Raw genomic sequence first — 16,030 nt, 5'->3', positions numbered from 1 at the left:
ATGCAACTGGACCCTCCGGGTTCGATTTTTCCGAGCAAACCTAAATAGAACCCTAGCCGGCATGGGAGAATCTGAAAAACCGGGCCCCAGAAAACAGGTTGCAATCCCCTTTGGACCATCCAAAAGTGCCCCCAAAGGAAGGCTTTGCGTACAAGTGAACTCCCCAGGGGAGCCTTTACGCAGCCCCACATGCAACTGGACCCTCCGGGTTCGCTGTTTCCGAGCATCCCCAAACATAGCCCTAGCCGGCAAAGAAGACGACTGAAAAATCAGGCCCCGTGAAATGCGTTGCGAGCCCTTTTCGCCCATCCAAAAGTACCCCAAAGGAAGGCTTTGGGTACAAGTGAACTCCCCAGGGGAGCCTTTACGCAGCCCCACATGCAACTGGACCCTCCGGGTTCGCTGTTTCCGAGCATCCCTAAACATAGCCCTAGCCGGCATCGAAGACAAGTGAAAAATCAGGACCCAGGAAATGCGTTGCGAGCCACTTCGGACCATCCAAAAGTGCCCCCAAAGGAAGGCTTTGGTTACAAGTGAACTCCCCAGGGGAGCCTTTACGCAGCCCCACATGCAACTGGACCCTCCGGGTTCGCTGTTTCCGAGCATCCCTAAACATAGCCCTAGCCGGCATCGAAGACAAGTGAAAAATCAGGACCCAGGAAATGCGTTGCGAGCCACTTTGGACCATCCAAAAGTGCCCCCAAAGGAAGGCTTTGGGTACAAGTGAACTCCCCAGGGGAGCCTTTACGCAGCCCCACATGCAACTGGACCCTCCGGGTTCGATTTTTCCGAGCAAACCTAAATAGAACCCTAGCCGGCATTGGAGGATCTGAAAAACCGGGCCCCAGAAAACACGTTGCAATCCCCTTTGGACCATCCAAAAGTGTCACCAAAGGAAGGCTTTGGGTACAAGTGAACTCCCCAGGGGAGCCTTTACGCAGCCCCACATGCAACTGGACCCTCTGTGTTCTCTGTTTCCGAGCATCCCTAAACATAGCCCTAGCCGGCAAAGAAGACGACTGAAAAATCAGGCCCCGTGAAATGCGTTGCGAGCCCTTTTCGCCCATCCAAAAGTACCCCAAAGGAAGGCTTTGGGTACAAGAGAACTCCCCAGGGGAGCCTTTACGCAGCCCCACATGCAACTGGAGCCTTCGGGTTCGATTTTTCCAAGCAACCCTAAATATATCACTAGCCGGCATGGGAGAAGACTGAAAACCCGGGCCACAGAAAACGCGTTGCAAGCCCCTTTGGACCATCCAAAAGTGCCCGCAAAGGAAGGCTTTGGGTACAAGTGAACTCCCCAGGGGAGCCTTTACGCAGCCCCACATGCAACTGGATCCTCCGAGTTCGCTGCTTCCGAGCATCCCTAAACATAGCCCTAGCCGGCATCGATGACGACTAAAAAATTAGGCCCGAGGAAATGCGTTTTGAGGCCTTTTCGCCCATCCAAAAGTGCCCCCAAAGGAAGGCTTTGGGTACAAGTGAACTCCCCAGGGGAGCCTTTACGCAGCCCCACATGCAACTGGACCCTCCGGGTTCGATTTTTCCGAGCAAACCTAAATAGAACCCTAGCCAGCATGGGAGAATCTGAAAAACCGGGCCCCAGAAAACACGTTGCAATCCCCTTTGGACCATCCAAAAGTGTCACCAAAGGAAGGCTTTGGGTACAAGTGAACTCCCCAGGGGAGCCTTTACGCAGCCCCACATGCAACTGGACCCTCCGGGTTCGCTGTTTCCGAGCATCCCCAAACATAGCCCTAGCCGGCAAAGAAGACGACTGAAAAATCAGGCCCCGTGAAATGCGTTGCGAGCCCTTTTCGCCCATCCAAAAGTACCCCAAAGGAAGGCTTTGAGTACAAGAGAACTCCCCAGGGGAGCCTTTACGCAGCCCCACATGCAACTGGAGCCTTGGGGTTCGATTTTTCCGAGCAACCCTAAATATATCCCTAGCCGGCATGGGAGAAGACTAAAAACCCAGGCCACAGAAAACGCGTTGCGAGCCCTTTTCGCCCATCCAAAAGTGCCCCCAAAGGAAGGCTTTGGGTACAAGTGAACTCCCCAGGGGAGCCTTTACGCAGCCCCACATGCAACTGGACCCTCCGGGTTCGCTGTTTCCGAGCATCCCTAAACATATCCCTAGCCGTCTTCGGAGACGAGTGAAAAATCAGGCCCCAGGAAATGCGTTGCGAGCCCCTTTGGACCATCAAAAAGTGCCCCCAAAGGAAGGCTTTGGGTACAAGTGATCTCCCCAGGGGAGCCTTTACACAGCCCCACATGCAACTGGACCCTCCGGGTTCGCTGTTCCTGAGCAAACCTAAACGTAGCCCTAGCCGTCTTCGGAGACGAGTGAAAAATCAGGCCCCAGGAAATGCGTTCCGAGGCCTTTTCGCCCATCCAAATGTGACCCCAAAGGAAGACTTTGGGTACAAGAGAACTCCCCAGGGGAGCCTTTACGCAGCCCCACATGCAACTGGATCCTCCGGGTTCGCTGTTTCCGAGCATCCCTAAACATAGCCCTAGCCGGCATCGATGACGACTGAAAAATCAGGCCCCAGGAAATGCGTTGCGAGCCACTTTGGACCATCCAAAAGTGCCCCCAAAGGAAGGCTTTGGGTACAAGAGAACTCCCCAGGGGAGCCTTTACGCAGCCCCACATGCAACTGGACCCTCCGGGTTCGCTGTTTCCGAGCATCCCTAAACATAGCCCTAGCCGGCATCGAAGACGACTGAAAAATCAGGCCCCAGGAAATGCGTTGCGAGCCCTTTTCGCCCATCCAAATGTGCCCCCAAAGGAAGGCTTTGGGTACAAGTGAACTCCCCAGGGGAGCCTTTACGCAGCCCCACATGCAACTGGACCCTCCCGGTTCGATGTTTCCGAGCATCCCTAAACATATCCCTAGCCGGCATCGAAGACGACTGAAAAATCAGGCCCCAGGAAATGCGTTGCGAGCCACTTTGGACCATCCAAAAGTGCCCCCAAAGGAAGGCTTTGGGTACAAGTGAACTCCCCAGGGGAGCCTTTACGCAGCCCCACATGCAACTGGACCCTCTGTGTTCTCTGTTTCCGAGCATCCCTAAACATAGCCCTAGCCGGCAAAGAAGACGACTGAAAAATCAGGCCCCGTGAAATGCATTGCGAGCCCTTTTCGCCCATCCAAAAGTACCCCAAAGGAAGGCTTTGGGTACAAGAGAACTCCCCAGGGGAGCCTTTACGCAGCCCCACATGCAACTGGAGCCTTCGGGTTCGATTTTTCCAAGCAACCCTAAATATATCCCTAGCCGGCATGGGAGAAGACTGAAAACCCGGGCCACAGAAAACGCGTTGCAAGCCCCTTTGGACCATCCAAAAGTGCCCGCAAAGGAAGGCTTTGGGTACAAGTGAACTCCCCAGGGGAGCCTTTACGCAGCCCCACATGCAACTGGATCCTCCGGGTTCGCTGTTTCCGAGCATCCCTAAACATAGCCCTAGCCGTCATCGATGACGACTGAAAAATCAGGCCCGAGGAAATGCGTTTTGAGGCCTTTTCGCCCATCCAAAAGTGCCCCCAAAGGAAGGCTTTGGGTACAAGTGAACTCCCCAGGGGAGCCTTTACGCAGCCCCACATGCAACTGGACCCTCCGGGTTCGATTTTTCCGAGCAAACCTAAATAGAACCCTAGCCGGCATGGGAGAATCTGAAAAACCGGGCCCCAGAAAACACGTTTCAATCCCCTTTGGACCATCCAAAAGTGCCCCCAAAGGAAGGCTTTGGGTACAAGTGAACTCCCCAGGGGAGCCTTTACGCAGCCCCACATGCAACTGGACCCTCCGGGTTCGATTTTTCCGAGCAAACCTAAATAGAACCCTAGCCGGCATGGGAGAATCTGAAAAACCGGGCCCCAGAAAACAGGTTGCAATCCCCTTTGGACCATCCAAAAGTGCCCCCAAAGGAAGGCTTTGGGTACAAGTGAACTCCCCAGGGGAGCCTTTACGCAGCCCCACATGCAACTGGACCCTCCGGGTTCGCTGTTTCCGAGCATCCCCAAACATAGCCCTAGCCGGCAAAGAAGACGACTGAAAAATCAGGCCCCGTGAAATGCGTTGCGAGCCCTTTTCGCCCATCCAAAAGTACCCCAAAGGAAGGCTTTGGGTACAAGAGAACTCCCCAGGGGAGCCTTTACGCAGCCCCACATGCAACTGGAGCCTTCGGGTTCGCTGTTTCCGAGCATCCCTAAACATAGCCCTAGCCGGCATCGATGACGACTGAAAAATCAGGCCGAAGGAAATGCGTTCCGAGCCCTTTTCGCCCATCCAAAAGTGCCCCCAAAGGAAGGCTTTGGGTACAAGTGAACTCCCCAGGGGAGCCTTTACGCAGCCCCACATGCAACTGGACCCTCCGGGTTCGCTGTTTCCGAGCATCCCTAAACATAGCCCTAGCCGTCTTCGGAGACGAGTGAAAAATCAGGCCCCAGGAAATGCGTTGCGAGCCCCTTTGGACCATCAAAAAGTGCCCCCAAAGGAAGGCTTTGGGTACAAGTGATCTCCCCAGGGGAGCCTTTACACAGCCCCACATGCAACTGGACCCTCCGGGTTCGCTGTTCCTGAGCAAACCTAAACGTAGCCCTAGCCGTCTTCGGAGACGAGTGAAAAATCAGGCCCCAGGAAATGCGTTCCGAGGCCTTTTCGCCCATCCAAATGTGACCCCAAAGGAAGACTTTGGGTACAAGAGAACTCCCCAGGGGAGCCTTTACGCAGCCCCACATGCAACTGGATCCTCCGGGTTCGCTGTTTCCGAGCATCCCTAAACATAGCCCTAGCCGGCATCGATGACGACTGAAAAATCAGGCCCCAGGAAATGCGTTGCGAGCCACTTTGGACCATCCAAAAGTGCCCCCAAAGGAAGGCTTTGGGTACAAGAGAACTCCCCAGGGGAGCCTTTACACAGCCCCACATGCAACTGGACCCTCCGGGTTCGCTGTTTCCGAGCATCCCTAAACATAGCCCTAGCCGGAAAAGAAGACGACTGAAAAATCAGGCCCCGTGAAATGCGTTGCGAGCCCTTTTCGCCCATCCAAAAGTACCCCAAAGGAAGGCTTTGGGTACAAGAGAACTCCCCAGGGGAGCCTTTACGCAGCCCCACATGCAACTGGACCCTCCCGGTTCGATTTTTCCGAGCAACCCTAAATATATCCCTAGCCGGCATGGGAGAAGACTGAAAACCCGGGCCACAGAAAACGCGTTGCGAGCCCTTTTCGCCCATCCAAAAGTGCCCGTAAAGGAAGGCTTTGGGTACAAGTGAACTCCCCAGGGTAGCCTTTACGCAGCCCCACATGCAACTGGACCCTCCGGGTTCGCTGTTTTTCGAGCATCCCTAAATATAGCCCTAGCCGGCATCGATGACGACTGAAAAATCAGGCCCCAGGAAATGCGTTGCGAGCCCTTTTCGCCCATCCAAAAGTGCCCCCAAAGGAAGGCTTTGGTTACAAGTGAACTCCCCAGGGGAGCCTTTACGCAGCCCCACATGCAACTGGATCCTCCGGGTTCGCTGTTTCCGAGCATCCCTAAACATAGCCCTAGCCGGCATCGATGACGACTGAAAAATCAGGCCCCGTGAAATGCGTTGCGAGCCCTTTTCGCCCATCCAAAAGTGCCCCCAAAGGAAGGCTTTGGGTACAAGTGAACTCCCCAGGGGAGCCTTTACGCAGCCCCACATGCAACTGGACCCTCCCAGTTCGGTGTTTCCGAGCATCCCTAAACATATCCCTAGCCGGCATCGAAGACGACTGAAAAATCAGGCCCCAGGAAATGCGTTGCGAGCCACTTTGGACCAGCCAAAAGTGCCCCCAAAGGAAGGCTTTGGGTACAAGTGAACTCCCCAGGGGAGCCTTTACGCAGCCCCACATGCAACTGGACCCTCCGGGTTCGATTTTTCCGAGCAAACCTAAATAGAACCCTAGCCGGCATGGGAGGATCTGAAAAACCGGGCCCCAGAAAACACGTTGCAATCCCCTTTGGACCATCCAAAAGTGTCACCAAAGGAAGGCTTTGGGTACAAGTGAACTCCCCAGGGGAGCCTTTACGCAGCCCCACATGCAACTGGACCCTCCGGGTTCTCTGTTTCCGAGCATCGCTAAACATAGCCCTAGCCGGCAAAGAAGACGACTGAAAAATCAGGCCCCGTGAAATGCATTGCGAGCCCTTTTCGCCCATCCAAAAGTACCCCAAAGGAAGGCTTTGGGTACAAGAGAACTCCCCAGGGGAGCCTTTACGCAGCCCCACATGCAATTGGACCCTCCGGGTTCGATTTTTCCGAGCAACCCTAAATATATCCCTAGCCGGCATGGGAGAAGACTGAAAACCCGGGCCACAGAAAACGCGTTGCAAGCCCCTTTGGACCATCCAAAAGTGTCACCAAAGGAAGGCTTTGGGTACAAGTGAACTCCCCAGGGGAGCCTGTACGGAGCCCCATATGCAACTGGACCCTCCGGGTTCGCTGTTTCCGAGCATCCCTAAACATAGCCCTAGCCGGCATCGATGACGACTGAAAAATCAGGCCCCAGGAAATGTGTTAAAAGCCTAATTCGCCCATCCAAAAGTGCCCCCAGAGGAAGGCTTTGGGTACAAGTGAACTCCCCAGGGGAGCCTTTACGCAGCCCCACATGCAACTGGACCCTCCGGGTTCGCTGTTTCCGAGCATCCCTAAACATATCCCTAGCCGGCATCGATGACGACTGAAAAATCAGGACCCAGGAAATGAGTTGCGAGCCCTTTTCGCCCATCCAAAAGTGCCCCCAAAGGAAGGCTTTGGGTACAAGTGAACTCCCCAGGGGAGCCTTTACGCAGCCCCACATGCAACTGGATCCTCCGGGTTCGCTGTTTCCGAGCATCCCTAAACATAGCCCTAGCCGGCATCGATGACGACTGAAAAATCAGGCCCCAGGAAATGCGTTACGAGCCCTTTTCGCCCATCCAAAAGTGCCCCCAAAGGAAGGCTTTGGATACAAGTGAACTCCCCAGGGGAGCCTTTACGCAGCCCCACATGCAACTGGACCCTCCGGGTTCGCTGTTTCCGAGCATCCCTAAACATAGCCCTAGCCGGCATCGAAGACGAATGAAAAATCAGGCCCCAGGAAATCCGTTGCGAGGCCTTTTCGCCCATCCAAAAGTGCCCCCAAAGGAAGGCTTTGGGTACAAGTGAACTCCCCAGGGGAGCCTTTACGCAGCCCCACATGCAACTGGACCCTCCGGGTTCGATTTTTCCGAGCAAACCTAAATAGAACCCTAGCCGGCATTGGAGGATCTGAAAAACCGGGCCCCAGAAAACACGTTGCAATCCCCTTTGGACCATCCAAAAGTGTCACCAAAGGAAGGCTTTGGGTACAAGTGAACTCCCCAGGGGAGCCTTTACGCAGCCCCACATGCAACTGGACCCTCTGTGTTCTCTGTTTCCGAGCATCCCTAAACATAGCCCTAGCCGGCAAAGAAGACGACTGAAAAATCAGGCCCCGTGAAATGCGTTGCGAGCCCTTTTCGCCCATCCAAAAGTACCCCAAAGGAAGGCTTTGGGTACAAGAGAACTCCCCAGGGGAGCCTTTACGCAGCCCCACATGCAACTGGAGCCTTCGGGTTCGATTTTTCCGAGCAACCCTAAATATATCCCTAGCCGGCATGGGAGAAGACTGAAAACCCGGGCCACAGAAAACGCGTTGCAAGCCCCTTTGGACCATCCAAAAGTGCCCGCAAAGGAAGGCTTTGGGTACAAGTGAACTCCCCAGGGGAGCCTTTACGCAGCCCCACATGCAACTGGATCCTCCGGGTTCGCTGTTTCCGAGCATCCCTAAACATAGCCCTAGCCGGCATCGATGACGACTGAAAAATCAGGCCCGAGGAAATGCGTTTTGAGGCCTTTTCGCCCATCCAAAAGTGCCCCCAAAGGAAGGCTTTGGGTACAAGTGAACTCCCCAGGGGAGCCTTTACGCAGCCCCACATGCAACTGGATCCTCCGGGTTCGCTGTTTCCGAGCATCCCTAAACATAGCCCTAGCCGGCATCGATGACGACTGAAAAATCAGGCCCGAGGAAATGCGTTTTGAGGCCTTTTCGCCCATCCAAAAGTGCCCCCAAAGGAAGGCTTTGGGTACAAGTGAACTCCCCAGGGGAGCCTTTACGCAGCCCCACATGCAACTGGACCCTCCGGGTTCGATTTTTCCGAGCAAACCTAAATAGAACCCTAGCCGGCATGGGAGAATCTGAAAAACCGGGCCCCAGAAAACACGTTGCAATCCCCTTTGGACCATCCAAAAGTGCCCCCAAAGGAAGGCTTTGGGTACAAGTGAACTCCCCAGGGGAGCCTTTACGCAGCCCCACATGCAACTGGACCCTCCGGGTTCGCTGTTTCCGAGCATCCCCAAACATAGCCCTAGCCGGCAAAGAAGACGACTGAAAAATCAGGCCCCGTGAAATGCGTTGCGAGCCCTTTTCGCCCATCCAAAAGTACCCCAAAGGAAGGCTTTGGGTACAAGAGAACTCCCCAGGGGAGCCTTTACGCAGCCCCACATGCAACTGGAGCCTTCGGGTTCGCTGTTTCCGAGCATCCCTAAACATAGCCCTAGCCGTCTTCGGAGACGAGTGAAAAATCAGGCCGAAGGAAATGCGTTCCGAGCCCTTTTCGCCCATCCAAAAGTGCCCGTAAAGGAAGGCTTTGGGTACAAGTGAACTCCCCAGGGGAGCCTTTACGCAGCCCCACATGCAACTGGACCCTCCGGGTTCGCTGTTTCCGAGCATCCCTAAACATAGCCCTAGCCGGCATCGAAAACAAGTGAAAAATCAGGACCCAGGAAATGCGTTGCGAGCCACTTCGGACCATCCAAAAGTGCCCCCAAAGGAAGGCTTTGGTTACAAGTGAACTCCCCAGGGGAGCCTTTACGCAGCCCCACATGCAACTGGACCCTCCGGGTTCGCTGTTTCCGAGCATCCCTAAACATAGCCCTAGCCGGCATCGAAGACAAGTGAAAAATCAGGCCCCAGGAAATGCGTTGCGAGCCACTTTGGACCATCCAAAAGTGCCCCCAAAGGAAGGCTTTGGGTACAAGTGAACTCCCCAGGGCAGCCTTTACGCAGCCCCACATGCAACTGGAGCCTTCGGGTTCGATTTTTCCGAGCAAACCTAAATAGAACCCTAGCCGGCATTGGAGGATCTGAAAAACCGGGCCCCAGAAAACACGTTGCAATCCCCTTTGGACCATCCAAAAGTGTCACCAAAGGAAGGCTTTGGGTACAAGTGAACTCCCCAGGGGAGCCTTTACGCAGCCCCACATGCAACTGGACCCTCTGTGTTCTCTGTTTCCGAGCATCCCTAAACATAGCCCTAGCCGGCAAAGAAGACGACTGAAAAATCAGGCCCCGTGAAATGCGTTGCGAGCCCTTTTCGCCCATCCAAAAGTACCCCAAAGGAAGGCTTTGGGTACAAGAGAACTCCCCAGGGGAGCCTTTACGCAGCCCCACATGCAACTGGAGCCTTCGGGTTCGATTTTTCCAAGCAACCCTAAATATATCCCTAGCCGGCATGGGAGAAGACTGAAAACCCGGGCCACAGAAAACGCGTTGCAAGCCCCTTTGGACCATCCAAAAGTGCCCCCAAAGGAAGGCTTTGGGTACAAGTGAACTCCCCAGGGGAGCCTTTACGCAGCCCCACATGCAACTGGATCCTCCGGGTTCGCTGTTTCCGAGCATCCCTAAACATAGCCCTAGCCGGCATCGATGACGACTGAAAAATCAGGCCCGAGGAAATGCGTTTTGAGGCCTTTTCGCCCATCCAAAAGTGCCCCCAAAGGAAGGCTTTGGGTACAAGTGAACTCCCCAGGGGAGCCTTTACGCAGCCCCACATGCAACTGGACCCTCCGGGTTCGATTTTTCCGAGCAAACCTAAATAGAACCCTAGCCAGCATGGGAGAATCTGAAAAACCGGGCCCCAGAAAACACGTTGCAATCCCCTTTGGACCATCCAAAAGTGTCACCAAAGGAAGGCTTTGGGTACAAGTGAACTCCCCAGGGGAGCCTTTACGCAGCCCCACATGCAACTGGACCCTCCGGGTTCGCTGTTTCCGAGCATCCCCAAACATAGCCCTAGCCGACAAAGAAGACGACTGAAAAATCAGGCCCCGTGAAATGCGTTGCGAGCCCTTTTCGCCCATCCAAAAGTACCCCAAAGGAAGGCTTTGGGTACAAGAGAACTCCCCAGGGGAGCCTTTACGCAGCCCCACATGCAACTGGACCCTCCCGGTTCGATTTTTCCGAGCAACCCTAAATATATCCCTAGCCGGCATGGGAGAAGACTGAAAACCCGGGCCACAGAAAACGCGTTGCGAGCCCTTTTCGCCCATCCAAAAGTGCCCGTAAAGGAAGGCTTTGGGTACAAGTGAACTCCCCAGGGGAGCCTTTACGCAGCCCCACATGCAACTGGACCCTCCGGGTTCGCTGTTTCCGAGCATCCCTAAACATATCCCTAGCCGTCTTCGGAGACGAGTGAAAAATCAGGCCCCAGGAAATGCGTTGCGAGCCCCTTTGGACCATCCAAAAGTGCCCCCAAAGGAAGGCTTTGGGTACAAGTGAACTCCCCAGGGGAGCCTTTACACAGCCCCACATGCAACTGGACCCTCCGGGTTCGCTGTTCCTGAGCAAAACTAAACGTAGCCCTTGCTGTCATCGGAGACGAGTGAAAAATCAGGCCCCAGGAAATGCGTTGCGAGCCCCTTTGGACCATCCAAAAGTACCCCCAAAGGAAGGCTTTGAGTACAAGTGAACTCCCCAGGGGAGCCTTTACGCAGCAGCACATGCAACTGCACCCTCAGGGTTCGCTGTCATGAGCAAACCTAAACGTAGCCCTACCCGTCATCGGAGACGACTGAAAAATCAGGCCCCAGGAAATGCGTTGCAAGCCCCTTTGGACCATCAAAAAGTGCCCGCAAAGGAAGGCTTTGGGTACAAGTGATCTCCCCAGGGGAGCCTTTACGCAGCCCCACATGCAACTGGAGCCTTCGGGTTTGATTTTTCCAAGCAACCCTAAATATATCCCTAGCCGGCATGGGAGAAGACTGAAAACCCGGGCCACAGAAAACGCGTTGCAAGCCCCTTTGGACCATCCAAAAGTGCCCGCAAAGGAAGGCTTTGGGTACAAGTGAACTCCCCAGGGGAGCCTTTACGCAGCCCCACATGCAACTGGATCCTCCGGGTTCGCTGTTTCCGAGCATCCCTAAACATATCCCTAGCCGTCTTCGGAGACGAGTGAAAAATCAGGCCCCAGGAAATGCGTTGCGAGCCCCTTTGGACCATCAAAAAGTGCCCCCAAAGGAAGGCTTTGGGTACAAGTGAACTCCCCAGGGGAGCCTTTACACAGCCCCACATGCAACTGGACCCTCCGGGTTCGCTGTTCCTGAGCAAAACTAAACGTAGCCCTTGCTGTCATCGGAGACGAGTGAAAAATCAGGCCCCAGGAAATGCGTTGCGAGCCCCTTTGGACCATCCAAAAGTACCCCCAAAGGAAGGCTTTGAGTACAAGAGAACTCCCCAGGGGAGCCTTTACGCAGCAGCACATGCAACTGCACCCTCAGGGTTCGCTGTCATGAGCAAACCTAAACGTAGCCCTACCCGTCATCGGAGACGACTGAAAAATCAGGCCCCAGGAAATGCGTTGCAAGCCCCTTTGGACCATCAAAAAGTGCCCGCAAAGGAAGGCTTTGGGTACAAGTGATCTCCCCAGGGGAGCCTTTACACAGCCCCACATGCAACTGGACCCTCCGGGTTCGCTGTTCCTGAGCAAACCTAAACGTAGCCCTAGCCGTCTTCGGAGACGAGTGAAAAATCAGGCCCCAGGAAATGCGTTCCGAGGCCTTTTCGCCCATCCAAATGTGACCCCAAAGGAAGACTTTGGGTACAAGAGAACTCCCCAGGGGAGCCTTTACGCAGCCCCACATGCAACTGGATCCTCCGGGTTCGCTGTTTCCGAGCATCCCTAAACATAGCCCTAGCCGGCATCGATGACGACTGAAAAATCAGGCCCCAGGAAATGCGTTGCGAGCCACTTTGGACCATCCAAAAGTGCCCCCAAAGGAAGGCTTTGGGTACAAGAGAACTCCCCAGGGGAGCCTTTACGCAGCCCCACATGCAACTGGACCCTCCGGGTTCGCTGTTTCCGAGCATCCCTAAACATAGCCCTAGCCGGCAAAGAAGACGACTGAAAAATCAGGCCCCGTGAAATGCGTTGCGAGCCCTTTTCGCCCATCCAAAAGTACCCCAAAGGAAGGCTTTGGGTACAAGAGAACTCCCCAGGGGAGCCTTTACGCAGCCCCACATGCAACTGGACCCTCCCGGTTCGATTTTTCCGAGCAACCCTAAATATATCCCTAGCCGGCATGGGAGAAGACTGAAAACCCGGGCCACAGAAAACGCGTTGCGAGCCCTTTTCGCCCATCCAAAAGTGCCCGTAAAGGAAGGCTTTGGGTACAAGTGAACTCCCCAGGGGAGCCTTTACGCAGCCCCACATGCAACTGGACCCTCCGGGTTCGCTGTTTCCGAGCATCCCTAAACATAGCCCTAGCCCTCATCGATGACGACTGAAAAATCAGGCCCCAGGAAATGCGTTGCGAGCCCTTTTCGCCCATTCAAAAGTGCCCCCAAAGGAAGGCTTTGGGTACAAGTGAACTCCCCAGGGGAGCCTTTACGCAGCCCCACATGCAACTGGACCCTCCGGGTTCGATTTTTCCGAGCAAACCTAAATAGAACCCTAGCCGGCATGGGAGGATCTGAAAAACCGGGCCCCAGAAAACACGTTGCAATCCCCTTTGGACCATCCAAAAGTGTCACCAAAGGAAGGCTTTGGGTACAAGTGAACTCCCCAGGGGAGCCTTTACGCAGCCCCACATGCAACTGGACCCTCCGGGTTCTCTGTTTCCGAGCATCCCTAAACATAGCCCTAGCCGGCAAAGAAGACGACTGAAAAATCAGGCCCCGTGAAATGCATTGCGAGCCCTTTTCGCCCATCCAAAAGTACCCCAAAGGAAGGCTTTGGGTACAAGAGAACTCCCCAGGGGAGCCTTTACGCAGCCCCACATGCAACTGGAGCCTTGGGGTTCGATTTTTCCGAGCAACCCTAAATATATCCCTAGCCGGCATGGGAGAAGACTGAAAACCCGGGCCACAGAAAACGCGTTGCAAGCCCCTTTGGACCATCCAAAAGTGTCACCAAAGGAAGGCTTTGGGTACAAGTGAACTCCCCAGGGGAGCCTGTACGGAGCCCCATATGCAACTGGACCCTCCGGGTTCGCTGTTTCCGAGCATCCCCAAACATAGCCCTAGCCGACAAAGAAGACGACTGAAAAATCAGGCCCCGTGAAATGCGTTGCGAGCCCTTTTCGCCCATCCAAAAGTACCCCAAAGGAAGGCTTTGGGTACAAGAGAACTCCCCAGGGGAGCCTTTACGCAGCCCCACATGCAACTGGAGCCTTCGGGTTCGATTTTTCCGAGCAACCCTAAATATATCCCTAGCCGGCATGGGAGAAGACTGAAAACCCGGGCCACAGAAAACGCGTTGCGAGCCCTTTTCGCCCATCCAAAAGCGCCCCCAAAGGAAGGCTTTGGGTACAAGTGAACTCCCCAGGGGAGCCTTTACGCAGCCCCACATGCAACTGGACCCTCCGGGTTCGCTGTTTCCGAGCATCCCTAAACATATCCCTAGCCGTCTTCGGAGACGAGTGAAAAATCAGGCCCCAGGAAATGCGTTGCGAGCCCCTTTGGACCATCAAAAAGTGCCCCCAAAGGAAGGCTTTGGGTACAAGTGAACTCCCCAGGGGAGCCTTTACACAGCCCCACATGCAACTGGACCCTCCGGGTTCGCTGTTCCTGAGCAAAACTAAACGTAGCCCTTGCTGTCATCGGAGACGAGTGAAAAATCAGGCCCCAGGAAATGCGTTGCGAGCCCCTTTGGACCATCCAAAAGTACCCCCAAAGGAAGGCTTTGAGTACAAGAGAACTCCCCAGGGGAGCCTTTACGCAGCAGCACATGCAACTGCACCCTCAGGGTTCGCTGTCATGAGCAAACCTAAACGTAGCCCTACCCGTCATCGGAGACGACTGAAAAATCAGGCCCCAGGAAATGCGTTGCAAGCCCCTTTGGACCATCAAAAAGTGCCCGCAAAGGAAGGCTTTGGGTACAAGTGATCTCCCCAGGGGAGCCTTTACACAGCCCCACATGCAACTGGACCCTCCGGGTTCGCTGTTCCTGAGCAAACCTAAACGTAGCCCTAGCCGTCTTCGGAGACGAGTGAAAAATCAGGCCCCAGGAAATGCGTTCCGAGGCCTTTTCGCCCATCCAAAAGTGCCCCCAAAGGAAGGCTTTGGGTACAAGTGAACTCCCCAGGGGAGCCTTTACGCAGCCCCACATGCAACTGGACCCTCCGGGTTCGATTTTTCCGAGCAAACCTAAATAGAACCCTAGCCGGCATGGGAGGATCTGAAAAACCGGGCCCCAGAAAACACGTTGCAATCCCCTTTGGACCATCCAAAAGTGTCACCAAAGGAAGGCTTTGGGTACAAGTGAACTCCCCAGGGGAGCCTTTACGCAGCCCCACATGCAACTGGACCCTCCGGGTTCTCTGTTTCCGAGCATCCCTAAACATAGCCCTAGCCGGCAAAGAAGACGACTGAAAAATCAGGCCCCGTGAAATGCATTGCGAGCCCTTTTCGCCCATCCAAAAGTACCCCAAAGGAAGGCTTTGGGTACAAGAGAACTCCCCAGGGGAGCCTTTACGCAGCCCCACATGCAACTGGAGCCTTGGGGTTCGATTTTTCCGAGCAACCCTAAATATATCCCTAGCCGGCATGGGAGAAGACTGAAAACCCGGGCCACAGAAAACGCGTTGCAAGCCCCTTTGGACCATCCAAAAGTGTCACCAAAGGAAGGCTTTGGGTACAAGTGAACTCCCCAGGGGAGCCTGTACGGAGCCCCATATGCAACTGGACCCTCCGGGTTCGCTGTTTCCGAGCATCCCTAAACATAGCCCTAGCCGGCATCGAAGACGACTGAAAAATCAGGCCCCAGGAAATGCGTTACGAGACCTATTCGCCCATCCAAAAGTGCCCCCAAAGGAAGGCTTTGGTTACAAGTGAACTCCCCAGGGGAGCCTTTACGCAGCCCCACATGCAACTGGACCCTCCCGGTTCGCTGTTTCCGAGCATCCCTAAACATAGCCCTAGCCGGCATCGAAGACAACTGAAAAATCAGGACCCAGGAGATGCGTTGCGAGCCACTTCGGACCATCCAAAAGTGTCACCAAAGGAAGGCTTTGGGTACAAGTGAACTCCCCAGGGGAGCCTTTACGCAGCCCCACATACAACTGGAACCTCCGTGTTCTCTGTTTCCGAGCATCCCTAAACATAGCCCTAGCCGGCAAAGAAGACGACTGAAAAATCAGGCCCCGTGAAATGCGTTGCGAGCCCTTTTCGCCCATCCAAAAGTACCCCAAAGGAAGGCTTTGGGTACAAGAGAACTCCCCAGGGGAGCCTTTACGCAGCCCCACATGCAACTGGAGCCTTCGGGTTCGATTTTTCCAAGCAACCCTAAATATATCCCTAGCTGGCAAGGGAGAAGACTGAAAACCCGGGCCACAGAAAACGCGTTGCAAGCCCCTTTGGACCATCCAAAAGTGCCCGTAAAGGAAGGCTTTGGGTACAAGTGAACTCCCCAGGGGAGCCTTTACGCAGCCCCACATGCAACTGGATCCTCCGGGTTCGCTGTTTCCGAGCATCCCTAAACATAGCCCTAGCCGGCATCGATGACGACTGAAAAATCAGGCCCGAGGAAATGCGTTTTGAGGCCTTTTCGCCCATCCAAAAGTGCCCCCAAAGGAAGGCTTTGGGTACAAGTGAACTCCCCAGGGGAGCCTTTACGCAGCCCCACATGCAACTGGACCCTCCGGGTTCGATTTTTCCGAGCAAACCTAAATAGAACCCTAGCTGGCATGGGAGAATCTGAAAAACCGGGCCCCAGAAAACAAGTT

Source organism: Anas acuta, chromosome 6, assembly GCF_963932015.1.
Source record: "Anas acuta chromosome 6, bAnaAcu1.1, whole genome shotgun sequence".
Lineage (NCBI taxonomy): Eukaryota > Metazoa > Chordata > Aves > Anseriformes > Anatidae > Anas > Anas acuta.
The sequence above is the reverse complement of the archived record's forward strand: the minus strand, read 5'-3'. Positions refer to the sequence as shown.